This window comes from Vipera ursinii (assembly GCF_947247035.1).
Source record: "Vipera ursinii genome assembly, chromosome: 2".
In the NCBI taxonomy this organism is placed as follows: domain Eukaryota; kingdom Metazoa; phylum Chordata; class Lepidosauria; order Squamata; family Viperidae; genus Vipera; species Vipera ursinii.
The window spans coordinates 95,129,822-95,155,095 of record NC_139513.1 but is presented as its reverse complement, the minus strand read 5'-3'; positions in this window follow the sequence as shown (position 1 = coordinate 95,155,095).

Here is a 25,274-nt window from a genome sequence, read left to right as displayed (position 1 = left end):
GTTCATCATAATTGTGAAAAATGCCAAAGGTCGAATGATTAGAAGACAGTTTTACAGTTTTGGAAAGCCTTTTAAAAACTGCTTACCATACTATTAAATCTCACCCAAACCACACTTTAAAACTCAATGACGTCAAAGTTTATCCGCTTTCAGTTGAAAAGCTTTTTGAGATGTCAGCCAATGCTTTTGTTTGGATATAGATGCTTCTTAGTTGTGCTGTCTGATCAATCGGACTATATCAGACATGTTGCAGTTGAAAGTCCATTTGTAAACATGCTTCTTGTGCAGCCCTTTGCAAATAAGATCTGAGGCATCCTATCATTTAATTGGAAATTAAAGAGATAAGTGATAATGGTAAGCTATTAACAAGAACTGACAAAAGCAGAGAAATAGGAAGCCCAATTATCTTTGTGGAAGAACTGTTCCAAATTATATTCCTTGTACCAACTTAATTATCCCTTTCTGTGGCATCTCATTAGTGAAAATTGAAGACAATTAGCTATTAAGGTCATAGATAATGTAAGTTGCATTACAAATGCAAAGTTAAAAGGCTGAGTAAAGCAGGGAGAGATTTAACATATGGGAAAACTGGAAAAGAAAATAAATTAGTTGCTTCCAAAGACATGGATGAAAGAAAGATGAGTGGGGAAATTGGTGCCCTCGTCAAGTCTCTATGATTTTAATATCTGCATATTGCATGACACATGTAAACTGATGTTGTCCATTATGAACACAATAGCCTTTCTTGTCCTAACCTGTTTGAACTGGGAAAAATCCAGTTTTCCCCAATCTGCAACTGGACCAAACCTCCTAGATTTTCCAGCCAGTTTGACAAACTTTGCAGAGAACAGTGGCTGGAATCTTGCATGTTTACTGATGGCAAAATTATAACAAAATGTCTGTAAAAAATCAGAAGCATCACAAAGAAGATGCAAGATGAGGAAGTACTGTACAAATACTGTATCTCTTCTCAACACCCACTCCTTGTTGATGAACTAAGTTTTGGGAGAAACAACAGAATAATAGCAAGATATCGCACTGTTCAATAAAGAGCCCACTCTGAGCCACAACTTCTTAAGATGGAAACCAATTTTCCTGATTTTTCCCCCCAAAGTGGAGTTCAAGGAAGAGGTTGGGACATGGAACTGATTCAGTGCTATGTGGGCCAAGGAGAGGTATCTGGTTCAAGGGCTAGAGATTTCCTAGGATTGCTGTAATTCTTCTTTGCTCTGCCTACTCACTTTCACCCAGTTGAATAAAAACCAGCACCAATTCCATTTCATGTTAATGCTCAAGCAGATTATGTACCAAAATTGAAGATCTTTCAGATGATGTGAATAAGCAAACATCAAAGTAGGACAAACAGGACTGGAAAAGGAGCATATATAATTATATAGCCCTATTAATCTCCCTGGAATAAATCATGTTCTTCTTGTCTTGTGACATGTATCTTGCATTCTGAACCCATTATCATCTTTGCTCCTCTGTCTTGCTTCCTTTTCAATCAAGCGCCACATTCTTCTTATTATGTGGTCACCCAAACCAAATGCAATTTCCACCAGGGTACTCCATGTAATTTTCACTAAATAAACATGTTTGAGCTGAAGGACATCCAAACAGATTCCAAAAGGATTCACTGCTTACCACTGAACATATGAAATGCACACCGAAAATTGGTGCCCTCAGCTGTAGGATCCTTGCCAATCAGCATGAACAGCTCATGGTCAAAACTAAAGCTGTCAGGTTTGCACCCAGTCCCACTTCAAAGAAAAATGATACAGCCATGAAAACATCCAAATCTTTCTCTCTCCTACTTTTAACAACATGTGGTATGTGGCTTGCTGAATCATATGGTGTGTGTTCTTTTGGTTTCTTAAAACAAATTTTTGCTTAACCTCTGCTGTGACCCAGTGAGTAAACATGGTACCAAGTTATGCTCAATTTCTGTTCTTGTCTTTTAAAAAACAGAATGTTTGCTTATGTGGTGACCACTGAATGAGAGTGCCTGTTCTGATTAACTCTATCACGAATATTTGCTGCTTTTCATTTCTTGACATAATTTTCCCAGTGCCCTTAATTACAAAATTCTTGTTTGTGTCGGGTATCTAATGCCTATATGAGCACTGTTTGTTCTTATGTTATATAGTTTATCTGCTACTTTTAATTAAAGGTCTAGACACCAAGTCTATAAGCCTGTTTTTAGATTATTGGCCTTCCCCAGTCTTGGAAGCTTGGATGGCAAAATGAATATAAAACCACATGTGACATGATCAGTTCCTCTTTTATACATACTTCCCTCCCCTTTGGAAATTACTGGGGTGGAAATTTATGAAAAATATTCAGACGTCAGTGAAAAGAAGAAGAAAAAATCTAGTGAGGTTTCTACTCTTCATTTGTTACAGCCCAAGGCAGCAATATGTAAGCAACATAATTTCTGCTGTGCTGGGAATCTCCAAAGAGCAAAAAAGGGGTGTTTTTTTTCAACAGCTGTGGACCTCAGACATGGTGCTCAGGATGGAATGGGATTTAAAAATATTTAATCTACTTCCCGGGGTCACCAATGTGAAATGTGGATGACAGTCTTAGTGTGGGTAAATAGGTTGACAGATCTTGAATAACCAAGGATGAAGAGGAAAGAGTTCTCATTTTATCTGGGGAATGAGCCTTCCTAAAATGAGATGATTGGTGTTTAATTGGGATTAAACCAGAATTTTCTTGTTTGGTTTGCTCAGTTTTGAACAAGTCCTTATTACGCTCCTAGTAATGTTGTGAGAAAAGTGAAGACATCTGGTGCCATTTGTTCCAAGTCTCTTCTGGGCCCACTTTTATCCTCTTTTCCCAAATCTATCTGCTAGCAGCAATTACTGGAAAGAATGATGGGGAGATCTAGATTTTGAGCCAGGATATTGGCAATGCAAGTTTTAGGAACTTGTATTTTGCACTTCCCATCCCCTAATGACTGCAAGGTATCTTTGCTCTAGGAATTTAATGTTGTTGTAGTTCTGGGTTTAATGAAGTGGGGCTTACCAAATAATATTGTGTATGAAATATCCTATTACGGTGTCAATAGCGTATGCTGCTTTCCAATATGTTCCTCTTTTCCTCTTTGTCCCCACCCCCTTCCTCTAACAATCAATAAGCATTCAGTGCATACTGAGAATGCATATTACTGATCAAAAAGTTTTGACAGGGGATTGAGAGAGTCCTAGATCTTCTCTGCAGATAGATCTAAAATTGAAAAGACTTGCTCTGCACACAGGTCTTCTGGAACCTAACCATCTGACCAAGATTCCCAAGTATGTTTACATGGATAAAATCCTTTTGAGTGTAGGAGTGAGGAATGTATTTGTTGGTATATCAATTCTTATTTGTAAATTAGCATCTGCAGTAATTCAAACTATAGGAACATCTACACCTTGAAATTCATGCCATGCTGGCAGTGATTAAGGCAATATTCTCACTGACATCATAGGAAAGTTCCATGCACTAAGTGTTTTACGACAGTCTGCTTATATACTGTGAATTGAAAGATAGTTGCCTACAGCCATAGTTAAAATTTAAACAGCTAAATTAAAGCTCTATTTCATGGGAATGTTTCCTGCTATGTCACAATAGCTATGCCACCAACATGATTTTTCACCAATACTTGCAGGACAGTCTAATATTAATTTTCCATTTCTTTCTCAACTGGCATTCTATGTAGTCAAATCTGATGGGCTTTATAATGAATGTATGTTACTTAGACTATAGATGCAAGACACCTGTTGCTCTTAATGAAATCATAGCTAATTCGTTTAAGAATGAATTACTGTTTCAATTTATAATTAAGTCAGACACCAATGAGGAATCATAGCCAAACATGCCCAGGCCTCTTGGATTCATTGAAAATCGTGCAAGAAACACCTACAGCTTTTTTTTTTTTTAGTTTTCAGTTTTTTTCAGAATCTGAATACTAGGAATTGATCTCCCTTCACTATCAACCCAAAGACATCTGATAGAATAAGTTGGCTGTATCAGAATAAAGGCAAAAAAAAAACAAACCCAAACCCAGCAGTATAAGACAAATAATAATTTGATGGTATATTCTAAGTGTCAAAGTGATGTATAACTACAGTAGCTATTATCGCTGTAACATCTTTATAGTTACCTTTCCTTTTTCTTCAGCCATCTTTCCTTATTTGCATTTAATCACTCATTGTGTAATATGGGAAACATAGCCCTTTATTGGAAATCGGAACCCTGTTCTTGGTTCTGATGGTGCCTTGTGACACATGGAAACTATATTTCTCTATATTACCATAACAGCATGGTAAATCCTGAGGAGAAAGAGCAGGCTTGAAGGCGCTGAGGCCTACATTTGAAACATAACCATTAATATGGCAAAAGTGCCAATTAGTAAACATCATTTAACTGGTTTATTTTCGGTGACAGATCTAGTTTCAACGAAGACCTGACAGACTGAAAGGGATGGCTCCACATTTCAAAAGCAACTCTATTCTTTCTAAGAGTGATTAACATTCATATGAAAAAGGATGACAGATGAACAGACCTATTCAATATTTGCTTTATTCTTTTTCTTTGGAGGCGGGTGGAGTAAGAAAAACACAGAGAAAACAGTGAAAAAATATGAAAGGGTTATAAACAAAACATGGTTTATAGCAATCCAAAGAGTATATGCAGATTAGAACTGTTCAATAGACTCCATCATTATATATTTCAAAAGTAGATACGCTGCTCTTGTTGATTTACAAGAATTAATACTAGTGTAATTTACACAAATTCATAAAACTCAGGCTGAGCATATAGACTCCAGCTGTAACACCTCTAAGGGAAGGACAAGCCATGTTTGTCTTTTGATTATCTTAGTAACCAGGTAAGCAGGTAAGCAGAAAGGCTACATCAAACTAAATTCCCAAGTCAATGCACTTATTAAATAAGCCAGCAGAAAGGAATCGAAAACTATCAGCTGCTATTTACAAAAAAACAAACAAAAAAAACCCACCAGCTTTAGTCCTGAAAAGTGTCAGGAATCTTAGCCTTCAAAAGGTTTCCTAGGATGGCACAGCAGTCTGGCTTTTTACTCTTTACCAGCTGCTTGAAGACAAGGCAAGTTCATCCAACCCAGGAATCAGAGGAATTTAACTGAAACTGACCAATGAATACCTAGTGTTATGTACTGGGCTCTTTGAGGAATAATGGCTAATGGCTCTCCAGCAACTCAGACTACAAGTCTCCTGTGCTGCAATTGGCTATCTCCAGGCGGCAATGGTTGATTCAAACCTACTGGCTGCCGCCTAGGGGCTAGACTATATATTGTGGCTAGTTGCAGCCATTTCCCCAGTACAGTTCCTGCACAAAATAAACGATGACTTACCCTGTACTCCGTTCCGCGTCTTCATTCCTGTGCCAAAGAACCCGCTATTTAACACCTAGATTGTCCTATCACATAGTCTGCAGGAATTCCTACTGGACATGCTTAGTAAAAGGCATATTAGCCTGGAATGTGGATTAAATTGACATTCCTGGTTGGAAGATGTTAAAAATGATGGGGAGTCAAGATGTATGTGTGTGTACATATATGTTCATGGTTTACATTGATAAACCTTTTGAATGAACATATATGCACACACACACATCTTGACTCCCCATCATTTTTAACATCTTCCAACCAGGAATGTCACCCAGAGGATTAATGAAAAACAAAACAAAACAATAAAACTCTCCCTGCTTCATCATTTTTCTTGTCACATAGGTGAGTTGGTGAAAGCCAAAATGGGGAAACCATGTTGTAATTTTTACCTGGCTAGGAAAAAGGAAGAGGAATTCCCAAAACCCATCATTCACTCCTCCATTTGTGTGTGTGTGTGTGTGTGTGTGTGTGTGTGTGTGTGTGCATATATGTTCATTCAAAAGGTTTATCAATGTAAACCACATGTCTTCAAAGAGCTGAAAGTAAAGTAACTAGGAAGATAAAGAAATAGAAGAATCCACTAATCAGGTGCCATGACAAGCATGGTCTAAGGTACACTGAATCATCACTGTAGTGGAGAAAGAGGATGAAATTCAAAAAGATATTTTTTAAGCTAGCTTCGCTTCTAACCAGTTCATGCATTGGAGTCAATTTTACTATGTGAAAAATCCCATAATGTTTTATGAAGAAAAAAACCTACTCAGTTGTTAATTTTTGGATACTCCAAGTACGATGCAATGGTGGAAATGATCTCTTCCTGTTCCCCTTACAGGTTTAGACCTTAGAAGTCTATCTAAAAGTACTATAGAATAATGAGGTTTTCAATGGCCAATTTTCATACAATATGTATTCATTTATTTAATTTATATTCCACTCATCTCACTATCCAAAGTGGCTTATATCACAATAAAGACACAAATGTAAAAACATTAAAATTCAGAGGACTTAAATTCAACTAGGAACCAAGTACGCAAGCAGTATGGAGGTAGAGTCTTCTCTTGTACACCACCACTCACCTCCAGCATAAAGTGCCCCATAAGCCAATCAACAGATTTTAACAGAATAACACAGTTGGAAGGGACTTTGGAGGTCTTCTAGGTCCAATCCCCTACACAAGCAGAAGACCTTATACAATGCCAGACAAGTGGCTGTCCTTTCCCTTCTTAAAAGCCTCCAGTGACGGCACACCCACAACTTATGTTTGAGGACTTTTAGAAAGACAAGAAGGCATGTCTTTCATCTCATCTCCAATGACAAGGGGGAGAGGGGGAAGAAGATATTCCAGATATAAAGACTGTTTTGCCATACATGGCCTGGGAAAAGAGAAAAAGTAAAACAAAAACAAAAACCATAGCATTACACACACACACACCCCAAGCATAACCTTTTCTAAGCAACCTGGCAACAAAGTTCCGCAATTCAGCTATTCATCAGCAATCACTTTACTTATTAAAAGGCTATTTGTCAGAGAGCCTTTTAGGTAGGTACCATATGTGTGGGAGACCTTTGTCGTTAAATAGGGCCCTGAGTCCAGTGCTTTTTTTAAAAACCTAGCTAAGCAGGTGACCAGTGCAATAGCTTGGCTGTGCAATTGATTCAAGGCAAACCAAGTTATATTGAGAGAAGAAATAAAAATAGGACAAAATAATTTGTGTGAGCTGTTTTGGTAGTAACCTCACAATTTATTTAAATAAATGAGTGCTGCTAAACCATTAAATCAGAAAGGAATTTATCAAAGCATACTCAAGATATGACGTCAATGAAATTGCCTACTTTGCTCATTTCAATAGCAAAATGCTAATGAAAGAACATAAGAATTCTGTTTTATAAATTCTATCACCAGTCCTTTTTCCAAGTGCAAGAAGGTTATTACAGAAAGCCTTTAAAATTGGGAAGTGGAATAGAAATAAGAGGTCTTCTCTGTTCTTTCCTCCAGTCTAAAAACCATAACTAGAGGATTTCCACTGAACATCCCCTAACCAACTACAAAAATGATATCTAACTCCATTTTGCCTGTTGGGCTGTTCTAACAGTGTAGTGGCTATATTATCACAATTTGCTGCTCTAATACAATGCTCTATAATGAAAAGCATGCACATGTATGGCAAAGCACAGTCTACTTTCCTCTCTGTCTTCATCTTCTGCTTAATAAGCAGAATTCTGGTACTATACTAATTCCAGTGAGAAAGCTTTTGCCCAGATGAATAACAGTTCTGAATTATTTCCTGAATGCACTTTGGGATTTTCACTCTTCCTCTTGGAATATGGAAAAGGCTTGGCTTAGAGAACAGACACTATGACTTCTAAGTTTTAGATCTATTTTGCAGAACTAACCTTTCCTCCTAGTTTTGCAGGAAAACAGTGTGACAGCAAATAGAAATTTACTGAAATTTCAAAATCAAAGTTGTTGAGCCCACATTGCATGGTGAGAGATGGAACAATTGCTCCATCTCTGCCATCACAGATGTCAGGGTTTCACCCAATCAGAGCAGTAATTTTTTAAGAACTCAAATTCAAATTTTAAGAACTCAGGATGTCCTATGGGAAAGTCAAGGATATGAATTTGAGTAGACATGTTGCTGTTATTGCATATAATAAGCCCTAATGACAAAGAAAATCAACTTCTAAAAACTCTAACCATCTAGCTCTTTGCATGTGCATGTATGTGTGCATGTGTCTCCATGTCCTTGCCCCAAGGTTTAAATCCTGACTGTCTTTCTCTCATCTTCTTTTTTGAAATTCACTGCTTGAAGCCCATTTCTCATGTTGATTTTTGGTGGTACCTACATTGTATTTACCTAAATATATTATCTGGTAATAGGATCATGGCTTCTTGCTTGGTAGCCCCAGGTGTCATAGCAGAATAAATGGGCTTACTTTTCCAAATTATATTTTGTGGATAACATCACTCAAATCTGTTTTGGCTTGGAGTTCCATTTTGGACAGAATATATGGATATAATCATGGCAACTGCTTGTCCTATTCTTTCAGTGGGAGGGGAGAGAGAGAGAGAGAGAGAGAGAGAGAGAGAGAGAGAGAGAGAGAGAGAGAGAGAGAGAGAGAGAGAGAGAGAGAGAGAGAGAACACTTGTACAATAGCCTTAATTTCACATACTAGGATAATCCAATGCAGACTGGAGCCCTACATGGATGCCAGATGGCTTTAGAAATAGCTAAGGAACATGAAACATCTTTTCTTATGCATTCTGGATAATTAAGAAAGCCAAAGAATGTCAAAAAGAAGTCACTATGTACTCTGATTACAGAAAGGTTTTTGATTTGTCAATCACTTCAAGCTCAGAAAAATAAGAATCCCAGGACATCTCATTGTCTTCATCAGCACCCTAAATAAAGACCAGGAAAGCAAAGACAGAACATGATGAAACAATCTGGCTCCAGGTTGACAAAGGAGTGATCCAAGACTGTATATTCTTCCCTTATTTATTCAACCTAGATGCCAAATATACATTAAGGAAAGCTGGATTGGAAAATGAATATGATTTTAATATTGGAGAAAGAAACCTGAGACTCCTGCAATGTGCTGATGACACCCCTGTGACAGCCAAAAATGCAAAGGATTTACAAGCCCTAGTAATAAAAATCAAGGAACCCAGCAAAAAGATGGGGCTAAAATTAAATATAAAAAATATCAAACTAAATAAACTTAATGAAGATATTGAAATGGGTAGACTTATTCAGTTAGGCATCGAACTAGGATATGGTTCTGAGTCTGCTTTGGTCACCTTTGGTGGGGGGCAACTCTATTTGTTCTATTGGGCTTCTTGAAGCTTTTACTATCATCAAGGTGATTTCTTTCTGGCCTGGTTGGTGAAGATGGGGATTGGTATCATTTGTTGGGCACATAGGAGAAAGACCACTTTGATGCTCCCAAGTTATCCTCTTATGACTTGCATTTCCCCCGCCTTTTTTCCCCCTTTTTCTTTTAGAAAGGAGTCAAAATCTCTCTTTCCAGCCAGGCCTTTATGAGTTAGTTCTAAGAGTTCGTTTGTTTGTTTTTTAAACTGTTTTCTTTTTTTTTTAAAGGCAGAAATATTTTAATTGTCTGTGTTTTAAAGTTTTAATATTAGTTGCTTTGAATGCCTTCTGGGAAGAAATGTGGGATATTATTGTTGTCATTACCATCATGAGAAAGCCTGTGGAGGTAAGAGCAAGGGTTAGCATTTTCTAGGGATTCTGGAATAAAAGCACAGATGAGCCAAAGATGCTGATGAACATCAGCTGCATCGCCTATGGCCACAACAAAGATCTTTTTTAAAAGGTGCCAGCAGCTGACACCAAAGAAATTGTTTTTCATTTAGTGCCCACCAATCAAATCTTAAAACTTATTTCATATGTGCCCAAGCTCAGCAAAGTTTGTGATTTTTATATCTCAGAAAACAACTTTTAAAAAGTTACGCACTTTTTAAAAATTATATAAGTACATATCTAAAGGCAACCAGAGTTGGAATTCTTCTGTCTTAGAATTCTAAAAAGTAAAATTCAAATGTTGTTATGGTACTACAATACGTTGATATATTATTTATTAGTCTGCTCAGTAGTCTTACAACTATCTAAGGAGCATTGGCAGTGCCATCTCCTTCACCTTCCTCCCTCCCTCACGTCAGGCCTATTTCTGTAGATTAAGTTATCAGAATCAAATTTTGATGCAAGATGCATTTTATTTTGTTGTTTACCACCCAACAAGAAGTCTTACTTGTATTTATACTGCAGTACAGTGTCTAACTTCATACGTCATGCTAAGTTATAATTTTGTTTGATTTTGGTTTAACATGATACATTACCATGCATTGTGGTCTATAGTCCATTGTTTATAAGCGTCTATGATGTATGAATCAGGCTACTATGATTTGTTCAGCAAATAATAGGGGGAAATTATTTGAAACATGAAACTATCCACGGACTACTTACACAAGCTCAGAGAACTGGGGAAAAGTTCCATCAACAGAAGAGCCAGCAGACAGTATTGTGATCAGCAACCAGATTCAAGGTAGTAATTATTGTCAGATTAGCTACCCATTTTTTCCCTCTTCCCTCAAAAGTCTCAAAATTTTGTCCATAGATTTCCATTATACTTTGAATTAACTACTTTGGGGATTTTCCATTTCTGGTACTGATCTTCCAGTTGTAGCCTCCTTTTTCTATTTTACAAATCCAAGGAGCAACAAACAACTGAATTTCATTTGCTGCCCATTCAACTTTAGGTTGAGGGATGAAGAAATAAATATACTTCTCTACTTCAATGGCACTGAGCTACAGCTCCTGCACCTAGTTTTCAGTAATTCAACAGAGTTCATCTCATAGGCTACCATTACACTATAATTTTCATAGAAACTGCCCACCACACAAGGAAGGGGTGAAAATTGTAAAGCTGCATGTTCTCCTCAAACAAAACTTGGAAAAAAAAACATTTATCACATGAAACTTGTACAAAACACTGTCAAACATTTCCCATTTCAATAAAAACCAAAGCAAATGGATCTGGACCTTTAGCAAAAAACATACTGTCTCATCCAGATAAGCCAAATTCAGTTAAGTGATTATTTTTCTCTATTTTCTCTGGGTCCTATGAGGACCCAGATTGTTGGGGGCAATAAGCTGACTTTGTAATAATGCCACTTGGGGTGTGTGTGAAAGCCCTAATAAGCAGGCATATACATAGAATGAAGGCTACTGCTAAGCTTGTAAGCCGCCCTGAGTCTTCGGAGAAGGGCGGGATATAAATGGAATTAAAATAAATAAAAAAATAAAATATTCATAGAATTATACCATAACTTTTCTTTTGGAACTATTGAACAAGGAACTTGGGGAAAAAAATCTGGAACTTTGTTACTATATATGCTGACTGCAGCAAGAATTCTTTTATGTGCAAGAATGGAAAGACCTAAGAATCCCCACATGGAAGAATGGGTGGAAAAACTGATGAGGTTAACAGAGACGGCCAAATTAACTGTTTTAATTAAAAGAATATATACAGTTTTGTTTCTGCTTGGAAGCCACTTCCAGACTTTGTGCTCAAGACAGAAAAAAAATGATATATTGACTTTGGGATTTACTAATTAGATACATTTATTGTTACTGAAATGGCTAGTATGTAAAAATAAAAAGTTGAGTCTGTATTTTATTCTTATTTGACAAAGTTGAAAAAAAGTTGGAAGATGCTTTTTCCCCCTTTTTCCCATTATTCCACACTTCTCTTTCCCTCATTTTTTCCTCACCCATTTCCCTATATCTTCATTTTATTTGTATTTTATTATAATTTCAACAAAGATTGTGTGTGTGTTTGTGTATATACATATATGTATTGTATATAATAATTACACCATATATTACCATCTGAAAGATTTCAAAAGCTCTCTTAGATACCCAGATACACAAATATCACTATGAATTGGGGTCAGGTAACGGAATAAACAATATATAATAATAATAATAATTTTATTTATATTTCACTGCAATGACTCATTCCTAGTGTTAGACAATGTGCTACACACAAAGCACTGATAAACTGAATGTGTGATCAAGAACACGATAAGGGAAACTTTACAATCTGATCGTGTATGTGTATGAAATTTAAGTAACATACAGGGTGTGATTGTAGTCCTTCAATCTCTTTCACAGATGAAAGTGCAGCCAATTCCTTCCTATAAACACCATGACTTTAGGGACACTGATAACAATGAACTATTTATCATTCTGAAGCTACATCTTCCTTTCATTTACCAGTTATCTCTCTTCCTCAGACCCCACGGAACACCCTCCACATAACTGACCAATTCATTTAGTTAACTAGATTGAAGATTATAACTTAGAGAAAAGGCAAGTGTTTTTTTGCGTGCAAAAAACCCCCAAGATTGGTCCATGACATTTTTTAGGTGGGGCTGCAGAAAACACCTGTATGAAGCCTGTTGCCATTCAGCCACAATCTGAATTGTTACAAAGCAGATTCTTTTCTTCGTAAGGTTTCCCCATAGGCGCTCTCATTTACAAGTTCTGATCTAGCAGCAAGGGTTGTTGCAAAAGAGTAATGACTCAGAAAGCAATAGCATCCCTTTAATCAGCATTATTAGGGCCCTTTGATGTTGGGCGGACCCTGCTAGTTACACTTGATAATTAATTCATCTTAGATTAATTGTTCTTCTGATTTGTAATTAATTCAAAAACCAGTGTGGAGCCTGAAGGCTGTTAAGCATGCTTGCATGAGAAAAGGAATTCCCATGTAATATGGCAAGGAATGGTGAACAAGCTGATTATTGGAGACAATTTCAATCTAAACAGCAAGAATCAAATCCTTCCTATCTACCACTGAATATATGGTAATCCTCTAAGCAGAGATATATCTTGATTGTTTAAATTGCGCCCTTTTCCATACAATACAAGAAGCTAATAACTAAAGAGACATTAGAGATTGGTGTGAATGCTCCAGATAAGAGTTCCTCCCTTGAAGGGCAGCCATGTTAAAGCACATCAAATGGCATTTATGGAAAAGAAATGTTGGATGGTTTAGTAGGGTGGATCTAGAGGAGCAGACAGATTTGCATTCTTGTGTGATTTGGAGTGTTTCTATTTATTAAATACAATTTTATTTTGGCGGGCGGGATGCTGTGGGCACAATTTGGGAAGGCAGTGCCTAAAGGCAGCACGTTGTCAACCAGTGTCTTAGAAAGCTTTGAAGAGCAAGTAAGAGCAAGCAAGTTGTCGGAACTAGAGTTGAAGAGAAAGCCATTTCCAATGGAAGGGTTTGGCATAATTGTGGGTGGATGTCATTCAGTTGCACTAAAAAGAGAACAAAATAAGTTTCTACATGTGCTACATTCTCAAAAAGGACTGACCCACCTCCTGAACTCCTGTAATTTAGTAATGGAAAAGCAATGATATGTAACTACCACATAGGTGCATGACCTACTAATTATTAAATGACCTGTTAATCACTCTTAATCCAAATGATTGCTTTGGCAAGAGGCAAACCTTTCTGGTGCTGTAGACTTCTGGATAGAGAGGTGAGAGTTAAAAAAGGAGAACATTGTGGAAATGATGGCAGGAGAGACCGAGATCAGGTTCTGGAGTAAAGTTTTAGCTGAGGCACAGAAAATAAAAGAGGCAGAGCTGCATGTTTAAACTCCTGAAAAGCAGAACCAAAACAGCTTGATGACAGAGTGAGAGGTAGATAATCAACAATGGTCAAGACAATCTGCTGACTGGCAAGACAGGCAGCTTTGCTCTAAGGCAAAGATGTCAAACTCGATCACGTCAGGTGACCTATCGTGATGTATTGCAACATGTTTTGCCTTTGCAGAGCTGGGGTGGGTGTGGCCTGCACGTGATGCATCCGGCCCATGGGCCGCCAGTTTCACACCGCTGCTCTAAGGGCTGTGCAGAAGTTACAAAGAGAATACAGCTAGTCATCGACAAATGACCACAATTAAGCCCAACATTTCTGTTATTAAGTGAGACATTTTAAGTGCTTTGCTCCATTTTACGACCTTTCTTGCTACAGTTGTTAAGTGAATTGCTGCAGTCGATAAGTTAGTAACACAGTTGTTAAGTGAATCTGGCTTCCCCGTTGCTTGTCAGAAAGTTGCAAAAAAGGATTATACAGCAACAGTCACAAGTATGAACCAGTTGCCAAGCATCTGAATTTTGATCACATAATCATGGAGCTGCTACAAAGGTTGTAAGTGTGAAAAAAATGGTCATAAGTCACTTTTTTCAGTGCCCATGTAACTTTGAACAGTCACTAAATGGACTGTTGTAAGTCAAGAACTAGCTGTACATAATGGCAGTAAGTCAAGGCAGTAAATTGGATCTCTGACATATTCCTCTTGAAAGCAAAATGAAACAGCCAAGCAAATTATGAGAGAGGCAGTTTGAGATTCAAGATGAATAAAAGGGCAGCATTTGGAATAGCTACATAGATCTGGAATGAGGGGTTTTTTTTAAGTTTTATTTTGTGCCTTTCAAGCTAATGGTGATCCTTGGAAACTGCTGAATAAATCTCTAGACACTGGGGAAAAAAGGCATCTATGGGGAGACTCTGTGTGTCTGTGTGTGCGCATGTCTGTGTGTGTGCGTGCGTGTGTGTGTGTAAAAGTGACCAAAGGTGCATCATGGAAATGTTGTCAAAAAGATATCCTTCTGTGGGATGCTGGGATACGGTATGTAAGGATGGAATTTGCAACAGGACATGACTGGTGTATCTCATCATTTGGATGTAATCTCAACTGACTATAAATTCCTGTGGCTGAAAGCCCTGATCTGGAATGAAATCATTCAGGGACACAGTGCCAAGGTGAAGAATAACAGAAGTCTCTAAACTGAGGCTTCTCAGACGGAGAGCCATGACCCCTCTTGAGGCTCAGAAGGAAGGAAGAAGGGTCACATACATTATTTTTAAACCCGATGATCCTTGTGCAGGCAAAAATGAGAAGAAGCCTATATTGGATAGTGGTGGCTCCTTAAAAAATGAGGTCTGTGATACATAGATTAAAAATGAACGATTCAAAGGGATACATGTATTTCTTGCTTAAAGCTGACACCAATGATGTTACTTTTTTTTATACAGGAAGAAGAGGTCACACTGGTTTTTTTTTAAAAAAAATATTTACTGTTGTACTGTACTGCAAACATGGAAAATACTTGACTTATGGTAACACTGAATAAGAGATTCAATAAGGTATAAAATACCGTAGAAGCATAGAAGCACCACAAAATAATGGACTCAAGCAGGAAAGGGGAATCCATTATATCCAGAGATGCAATACTGCTAAACATTTGGAAGTCAGACACTTTGGGGCGGGAGGTTTTCCAGGCCAAAAAATCATCACATTCTTCAAATGGGGGGGAGGGGGAAGAGACATGCCTTCAAGTGTTAACAGGACAAGTACCTGTAGTTTTCCTGGCAGGATTTGTCAGAAGTGAATTGCCATTGCCTCCTTTCAAGGCTGAGAGGGAGAGGCTAGCCTAGGGTCAGCCAGCTGGCTTTGTGCCTAAGGTAGGACTAAAACTCACAGTGTCTGTTTCTAAAGTGGCTCTCTTCAAATGTATACTGAATTGTTCAGCAAAAAAAAATGGAGTCATACAATAGATTTATCTGAATAAGATTCATATCATGGAATATAGCACAGTTTGTAAACAATGCAAACAAAAACCAGTATTCTTTAAATGCTAGAGAGAAATTGAGACTCTATATAAGCTTGAAGATGGTGGAATATACAGGGGAAGAAGCAAAAGCAAAACAGAGGGACACAAAATGATAATTGTCTGACTCTCACTTTAAGCACAAAGTTTGGATTGTGTTTAAGATTGTGTGATTGGGTTGTGTGAAGCTATGATTCAGCCTCCTGATGTTCCCAACTCCCAGTACCAACACAGATAGTCCTCATCTAGCAACTGCCTCATTTAGTGACCATTCACAGGTAAGAAGGTGATGAAAAAGTAGCTTGCAACTAATTCTCTCATTTATGACCTTTGCAGATCTGTAAATCAAAGGAAAGCTGAAGAAAGATCCTAAGCACAATTACAGTCATGGCTTCACTTAGCAACAGCTTGGCTTAATTGCTGAGTTGCTGGTCCCAATTATGGTCACTGAAAGAGGACTACCTATATACCGGTAGCAATGAAGGAAAAATTGGGTTGGATAGATGGATCTTGGTATCTTATTACCATGGGCCCTAATGATAGCAATTACCTCTTTTTACTGGATACACACACTTTGATGTTATACCTAGTATCATGTACCATAGCAACATCAACATTATCCTATTAAGAACTGAAATAATTCTTGTTTTCTGAGGTTTTTGCGGGTGTTTGTATGTAGATCTTTGGTCATTCGGCTTTTTCCCCACGTAGAATTAAATTCTTAAAAGTTGAAATCTTCTTTTGCAGGTTTTGGAATATTGCCATTTCTGATGTCATTGTCTGGCAGGAATTGTTCTACTTATTTATCAAATTTAAATATCCTGCCTTTCCTCTAAAGACCTTAACGGAAGCCTATGTTTACTTCTCATACAATGTAAATAATACCAAGGAATAAAATTTATTCCGTAAGACTTTGAGAAGACCATCTCCAGTACTGTATCTCTGCAGAGAATGAGAGCCACTGCAGTCTGAAAAGTCAGCAAGAATTCCGCCATTTCCAACCCCTTCATCATTGTTTCTGTGATAATATTGATTGCTTATTTATTTTGGCTTAGCATGAAAAATGAACCTTGTTGGTCCATCATGAGTGGTTTAGCACTTATTGTACATGGCTGGGGCCCAGCCTCTGTCAGTCTGAGGGATTCAGCTGACTTTGTGTAGCACATCAAAGGCTGACCTGCAAAAGTAAGCTAAACAAGGCCCAAGGAGCAGGGGGATAACCCTTCAGGGGCCCAAGTGGGATTTTGGCTACTTTTTGAGAAGGGGGCCTTTTAGCTTAGTATGTGCTATATGAATCCTGACATTTGTGGCTTATTCAGTAAACTCAGTAAACTAAGATGAAAAAAGGTCTTATATATGATTGTTAAGTGTCAGCGTGGGGGCGCATTGTTGAGAGCGTGGGGGCGCATCAGCTCCCTCTGTTACTGGAGGAAGCTGATTAGCTGGACCCGTACCAATCGGGCTTTAGGCCCGGGTACAGCACGGAGACGGCATTGGTCATGCTGGTGAATGATCTCTGGCGGGCTCGGGACAGGTGTTGTTCCTCTGTCCTAGTCCTATTAGATCTCTCAGTGGTTTTTGATACCATCGACCATGGTGTTTTTCTGCGGTGCCTCAGGGGGTTGGGAGTGGGTGGCACTGTTTTGCAGTGGTTCTCCTCCTACCTCCTGGGTCATTCACAGTCGGTGTTGGCAGGAGCGCAGAGGTCGGCCCCGAGGCCTCTCATTTGTGGAGTTCCTCAGGGGTCGGTCCTCTCGCCTCTCCTGTTCAACATCTATATGAAGCCACTGGGCGAGATCATTCGTGGTTTTGGAGTGGGGTATCATCAGTATGCTGATGATACCCAGCTTTTTATCTCTACCCCAAACCACCCCAGTGATGCCCTCAATGTGATGTCCCGTTGCCTGGAGTCAGTCCGGGTCTGGATGGGGAGGAACAGGCTTCAGCTTAATCCCGACAAGACTGAGTGGTTGTACGTACCGGCATCTCGGGAAATTCTGTTCATTCCATCTTTAACTATGGGGGGTGATGTGTTACCCCCCGTAGATAGGACTCGCAACTTGGGTGTCCTCCTTGACTCACAGCTCAGTTTGGAAGACCATGTAGGAGCTGTGGCCAGGGGGGCTTTTGCCCAGGTTCGCCTGGTGCGCCAGTTGCGGCCCTATCTGGACCAGGATGCCCTGCGTACAGTCACTCATGCGCTCATGACCTCTCGGATAGACTACTGCAATGCTCTCTACATGGGGCTGCCCTTGAGGACCACTCAGAGGCTTCAACTGGTGCAGAATGAGGCCACGCGAGTTGTGATGGGGGTTTCCCAATACTCCCATGTAACACCTCTCCTCCGTGAGCTGCATTGGCTTCCAGTTGCCCTCCGGGTGAGATTCAAGGTGCTGGTGATGACCTATAAAGCCCTAAATGGCATGGGTCCGGACTACCTACAGTCCTGTGCACTCCTGTCCTGTGCACTCCCACAGAGAGGGCCTCCTCAGGGTGCCGTTGGTCAGGGATTGCCGGCTGGCGGCCCCCAGGGGTAGAGCATTCTCTGTGGGCGTGCCAGCCCTTTGGAATCAACTGCCTGTTGAGCTCTGGACAGCTCCCGACCTTCGCTCTTTCCACCGTGACCTGAAGACTTGGTTGTTTGAACAGGCCGGCCTGGACTAAGGGTTTGAGTTTATTTTAACTATTTATTGTTAGGGCCAATTAATTTAATTTTCTTTTTAACTTTTGTATGTTGCATTTTATTGCCCTGTACACCGCCCTTAATCCTTTGGGAGAAGGGCAGTATAGAAATTTAATAAAATAAATAAATAAATGTGTGAACACAACCCCACTTTAATTGGCATATTTCTTTTAACATTTCTTAGGCACCTAGACGCATGCTTGAATGGGCAGTCATAAAATCTGAAATCATAAAAATAAATATAAGTTGCCACGTACATTAAATAGAAGACAGATTGAGGTAACCGTTTTCAGTTTCCTCCTGAAACTTTACACCTGCCCAGATCAGTCAGTCCATTCTAAATATTCTGTTTGCCTATTCAAAAATCAGCCTGACAAATCCTTGAGAGAGGGGACTGGGCTTGTGCTGGATGCCTAATGGATTGATTGATCTTTTTTTAAAAAAAAAATCAGCTTGGGCTAGAGGCCTCCACAATCTAGCACTGGTTTGAGTTAGAAGGACTTTATTTCTGTTATATGAGTGAGGAAAGCAAACACGCCTTCGGTATCTTCTACATATATTTCTCGTTCTCTTTTCAAAGCTTTGCCTCACCTTTTAAAATATAGTAATTTCAAAGTTGAGCCATAAACTTCAGCTTTGTCTCCTTGAGTTCTTGGATACAGCTGTTTGGCATAGAGTAGATAGGTTTTAAAATGCCATCTTTGCTGCAAGGCAGGGTTTAATTTCACCATTTCGGGGGGGGGTTGTGTGTGTCTGGAATCCTATCTCTGCCTTCTCATAAAGTTCTTTGTCACACAGGAAGTCTTATTTATTATACAGGAATGCTGAAAGCATTTTTTTCCCCACCCTCCTCTCTTTGATTTTTATTGCTTTAGCTTTGAGTCCTTTGTGCCTCGTAATTATACATCTTGCCCCGTGCCTTGTTTTTCAGAATGACTAATGTCAAATATGTATACAAGGAAAGGGAAGCTTATAAGATTAATAATTAGCAATTAGTGTTAATTAAGATAATTATTTCAATAATAAGATATCTAAATCAGTAGTAAACAAATCTCAGGAATATGTTGTGGGTAGTTAATGTGAAGGAGAATGGAAGGAAATAGAGCAGTGATATCATATCACAAGATTAAAAAGAAATGTCAAAGGTATTTTAAAGAATTATTTTTGAGCCTTGGGGCGTGATGGACGTATCCAACTGGTTTTGCCTCTTGCAGAGAATCTTCACCCTGTGCCACGGATTGCAACAGAGAACTGAGAAGAGGATCGACCCTGAAACTGGATCCTGCTGATTAAAAACTTCCATTGCTGTGAAACTGGCTGCATCTCCAGTGGTGCTGGGGAAAAGCCACAAGGGCAGAGGTAATTTGAAAGAAATATAAATGACTGTTGTTGGTGTTGTTACAAAGAATTGTAACTAGGGCCAAAGACTTGGGCTATAAAAAAGCTGGATGACAAGTAGAGAGTAGCAAAAAGATACCACCTAGTGCTTATCCGGGGTTTTGTTCCACCCAGGCCTAGTAGTCTAATTAATAACATTGTCTCTTGCTAAATCTCTTGCTTTTTTTTATTTTGACAACACCTGTCATGTCACTGCTTCTGCTCCTATAATGAGGTACCAACTCAAAATAAACCATTGTTAACCACTTGTTTTACTGGTTTAACCTGGAACACATTTTTTAGGCTTTCTGCTAACATATTTGTAATGGAAATTCTTTCATGGGTAGCATTGCCTAATTACCAAAATGGCACTGCCTTTTAACAAACTATTAATGGCTGATAACTACCTACTTTCAGAAAAAACAAACAAAAAAACAACCCAGTCTTAGTAGGCTTGTACCTGCCTCTCCAAGTTTTCTCTTAATGAAAAGAGGAAGTATTCTCCCTTCACCTAGGGGGAGGGGGGGAATTAAGGACTAGATATAACAGTGACAACTCCCGACAATATATGTGATGATGTCATCATGCAGAATGCCACCATTATGGCTTCTGCCTAATGTCTCTAGACATTAAATAAGCTGCCACGTTTCTGTGATGACTTCATCACGCACAAATAGTCATTTGACTATCCTGTTCAGGTGGTACAGAAGACCAAGTGAATGGAATAAAACATAAGGAACATAAAGAATTCAGCCCTCTGTTCCATGGCTACCAATATATCTTCATTCTGTTGAATTATGTAGTTTGATCATGAGAATAAATCATGGCACTGATTTGAACAGAAGAACTTGCAGTTAACTGAATAAAATTAATAAATTTGAATAATAAATAATAAAGATTAATAAAATTGGAAACAGGCTTCTGGAGGATGCATCAAAGAAGTCTACTTAAATCTAACAGGAACACAGTCTAGTCTGGCTTTCCTAAATGGATGAATTTGGAAATACCATTGTAGCTCAGGACTTCACAGTAAATGCTGGCAAAGATCTCAATTTGCAATTCAAGATAGGCTTCTTTTATACCAACATTACTGCTTATAGGCCATTTTATGAGGACTGAATATTGATATTCAATCCATTATTATATGCTTATTTCTTTCCATGTATCAGGACTAAAAATATTGATTTGAGCATATGCCAATAAAATACTGATCAATTTTGCTGCTCCCTCTTCCCCCACCTGCTTTGCTTCAGTAGTCTCTGAAAACAACTTAAAGTCATGCCTAAAACATTTAAAGTCCTTGCTAAGCTGATATCCTTATTCTGTCTATCATGAATCTGGAGCTTAGGTTAAGTAAAAAGACTGCTCCAGATAGTGATCAGTCCCTTGATTCTCAAAATAAGGTCAAGTTTTAAATTATAGCTCGAAAACCCCAAACATTGAAACTAAGTTAATCCTAGGTAATGGAGTAGCATGCTGATTGGGTAAATGCTCATGAGAGTTTTAGATAAAGAAAACCTGTTTGTAATTAAAAAAGGTTTGAGTCAGAAGTAAACTTTGTGGAATTTCCACCCCCTCCCCTTGTTTTCTTCCAGTCTGCTACACGACAGAGAAATACAGTAAGCAAAAAAGCAAAGCTTTTTTTCCCCCTGTCTCTCTCTGTAACAAAAGATAATTCAGGGAATAAAAATCTTCCTAGTATGGCATGAGAAATTCAGACATTTAAGTTTTTTTAAAAAAAAAGCTGATTTGGTTACTTTCAAAAATGTCAAGAAAGGAAGTTGAGAGATTTCGCCCAGTGATCTTGGCCTGAGAGGTGCTACAATTTGCCACAGATGTACAGCCAAGCATTTGGAAGATGTTCACACGTAAAATTATGTACTGAATGTCAATGTGCTTCCTTTCATCAGGGTTAATTGCAAGCTAGTCCTTTCCAATCTGTTTAGTCTGAGTCATACTCTTCTCTACCACCCCTGGGTTTTGTAGTTCTTTCCTTTATTTATCAGCTACAATCTATTGGATGCCATGACTTTGGGTTGGTCATCATACAATAAATCTCCGAATGACTATGTCTGTAAAGGCAGGCAGCTATGCAGCCATGCAAAAGGGGAGCATGGAGAATGGGGAGGCTAATAGACTTGTTTGCTACACTTGTTTGATGCCATCAGTCCACTAGAGGTCATTGTAAGACTCAGCCAGGCTCATGTCAAGATTTCTCAGTAGTTTGGTTCAATAACCCTAACCCTGTGTTCATTGTTGTGAAATCTGAATGGCATTTAGGAAGGAGCTGTTGAGGGAAAAACCTCACTGTAAACATCCAGCTCAGCAGTTAAAAAGACAAACCATGCTGGAATGACTCACAGAAGAGCTAAAAATAAGACAGCATTTATTGTAATTGCATTACATAAAACTAAGATGAGCCTGCATTTGGCACATTATTCATTTAATTTTATGTCCAATTTATATTCCACTGTTCTGTGCAATCAAATACTCACAGAGGCTAACAGGAACAAAAAGTTTTAAAACTTACATTCCCGCTGATTCAAAATTAATTAACAATTAAAACCCTGATCAAAGAGAGCAGTCTTATTAATTAAGAATTAAAAACCTGGCTGATCTTCCAAAGACAGAGAGCAGGAGCCAAGTATTCTTAACAGGGTGCTTTCCATAGGCTGGGAGCAGCACTGGAGAACAGCGCCAATCCCACATATCAAAAGAACTGAGGCGTCTTCAAAAGGGCCCCTCCTGCAAATTTGCACTGAAAGAAAATATGAGACATAGTTTCTCAAGTGGGAGCCGGTTTATTATAGTGTTAAGGCATCAGGTTGGAAGCTGGAACACTGAATTTGGGCCCTGCTTTGTGCAGAAAGCCAATTGGGTGACCTTGGGCCAGTCATTCTCTCTTAGCTCTGAGAAATGGACAATAACAAACCACCTCTGATAATCTTACCAAGAAAACTGCAAGGACTTTTCCAAAACTGACTTGAAGGCACAAAAGAAAACAACAAAAAAAATAATAATCAAGTAATCAGCACTAACTTGTTCAAAGATCAATCCCGGCATTTCAAATTGTGCCCAGTAAGCAGTTGGCAGATCTTTTAGTACAGGCCACACTGATCCCAGTATTAGTTTAACAGACTAGCTGCTGAATTTTGTACCACTTGCAACTTCAGGACTCTTTTCAAGGATATCAAATACTAAGTGTTTTGCAAAATGAATAAACAGATTCAGCTAATTCAGGAACAGTCAAAGTTCAGATGCTAACTGCAAGGGTGTAAAATAGGCCTCACCACAGCCGCCGCATATAAAACTGAAGACAGCTGAGGATCAAAGGATATACCCAATTGCAGACCTACTGTCTTGGGAAGGCTGCAGCCCTCATCCAACAGTCTGAACTTCAGTCCATGTCCAGTTTCTTAATAACCAATGGCATTTCCCTCTAGTCTGGATTTAATTTCAGCTTGTTTTCCCTTTTCTAGCCTATAGCAATGTTAGCATTTGACAGTACAATTCACATTATCTTTATCAACACAAATTTCATAGAAATGGGAATGTTGTGGAAAGGGGCAATTAAAATGATGGAGGAGTTTCTTTCCTCGCTGAAAGAGCCCCTTTTCAGCGAGGAAAGATATTTCATAGTTCTTCATTTGGAGGGAATACCCGACTAGCTAGTGGTTCAGGAAGATGAAATCCTGCAAAAGTGTGCAAATTTTATCAATACATGAAGAAAATTATTTTAATTCCTTGAATCATTTTCTTATCATAGGATGCAGAGGGTAATGTTCACCATGGTAAAACTGATGAACTTATAGAAACTATGGGCAGGGAGGCCAACACAACCTCATGAGGAGGATCATGGTTTTCATAATATAAATATATTGTTTCAGAAGCCATGTTGGGCAATGCTAGATCCAATTGGTGATCACATGTAGCCAGTGGTGGGATTCAGCCGGTTTGCACCAGTTCGGGAGAACCAGTATCTAATTTTTTTTTTAGTTTTTGAGGAGGCCTTGCAGGCCTAGAATGGCCTGCCAGAAGTGCATGGATGCCACTGCCGAAAGTCTGTTCTATGCCTTGGAGGCCTGGAAGAGGCCTCTGAGGCCTAGAATGGCCCCCCAGAAGTGCATGGATGCTACTTCTGGAAGTCCGTTCTAGGCCTTGGATGCCCAGGCCTGCATCCACTCAAAGAATCAGTTCCCACCTCTCCATGTAGCCCTTTTCAATACAATTCAGCAACAGTCCATTTTCAGGCAAAAAGAGAAATAAGTCGAGCATTCTCAGTATCTGTCCATGGCACTGTATCTAAAGCAGTCTCTTTAATAGCCAATCATTTGAAAATTCCTAAATACATTTTATAACTCCATTGTGTATAATCTTATTAGTGATTCCTTTACATGTAGTATTTAATATCTACATCTCAGAAAAAGAATAAATGCCTAGAAGTGTATAGAAGCAGAAATCTGAAACAAATCCCAATATACAATTATTGTGTTCAATGGAAACCACACATTTGGAAACTCAGCTTCATAGCAGAGATACCTATTTCCCACCGATATGCATTTCCCTACAAATAGAGAAATGGTACCAAAAGTATTCTGTATGGAAAATTATTTTAAGTCATTTATAATAACATTCAGTTCAAAACACAACTAACATTTAAAGCCAAGGCAAACAAAAAACAATTGCAACCAGAATACACTGTAAATTGTAACGTACTAACCTGGTTAATGCTGGTCTGTGACCATAATAAAATTATTATTATTATTATTATTATTATTATTATTATTATTATTATTATTATTATTATTATTATTATTATTAAACTGGTACACAAAAATTTACTCTAAAAATATATTTAAAAGGATCTTCCTTTTTACAGTGAAAGGAATTGAATTCAACATCATTCCTTTGGGGGGGCGGGGGGAAGCAATAACAGTGGGTGTGGTTTGCTACAGAGAAAACCTATGTTTCTTGAGACCAAGGCTTCTGCCATAGTTTTTAAGTCCCATGTGCTCTAGATGGGAGCAAGTGATCCCTAATAAAATCTGATTCTAAGCTATGTATGGCTTTAAAGGCAAAATGCAGCCTTCCGATTTGGCCATAGAAGCAAATAGAAGCGAGTGGAATTGATATATGATCTGAGACATATGCTTTGACTTGCAACTACCAGACAAAAGTCTGGTCGCTGCATTTTGGACTAATTGAAGTTTCTAAACTGCCTTCAAAGTCAGCCACTGTGTAAAATACAGTGTACGATAATAATCCAGGCTTGAGGTAAGAGCAGCATGGAAGACAGAAGCCAAACTCCCTTTAATAGGATAAGATTGCAGTTTATTAGCCAATGTTCATAAGATGTTCTGCAACTCTGAATGGAGCCTTAATTAATAGTCCCTCTGTCTTGTGTTATTGGTTATTTATTTCTCGCATCCATTTTTATACCATTTCACACTGAAGTAGGCAATGGAACAGAATGCAGATGAATAAAATAATTATTTAAAGTATGTTCAAAACAGATAGTGGAACAGCATGTGCATTTTTAAAAAGTTGACAGAAGGAATGTGGGAGGGATCATCCACAACCAAAGTAAGAC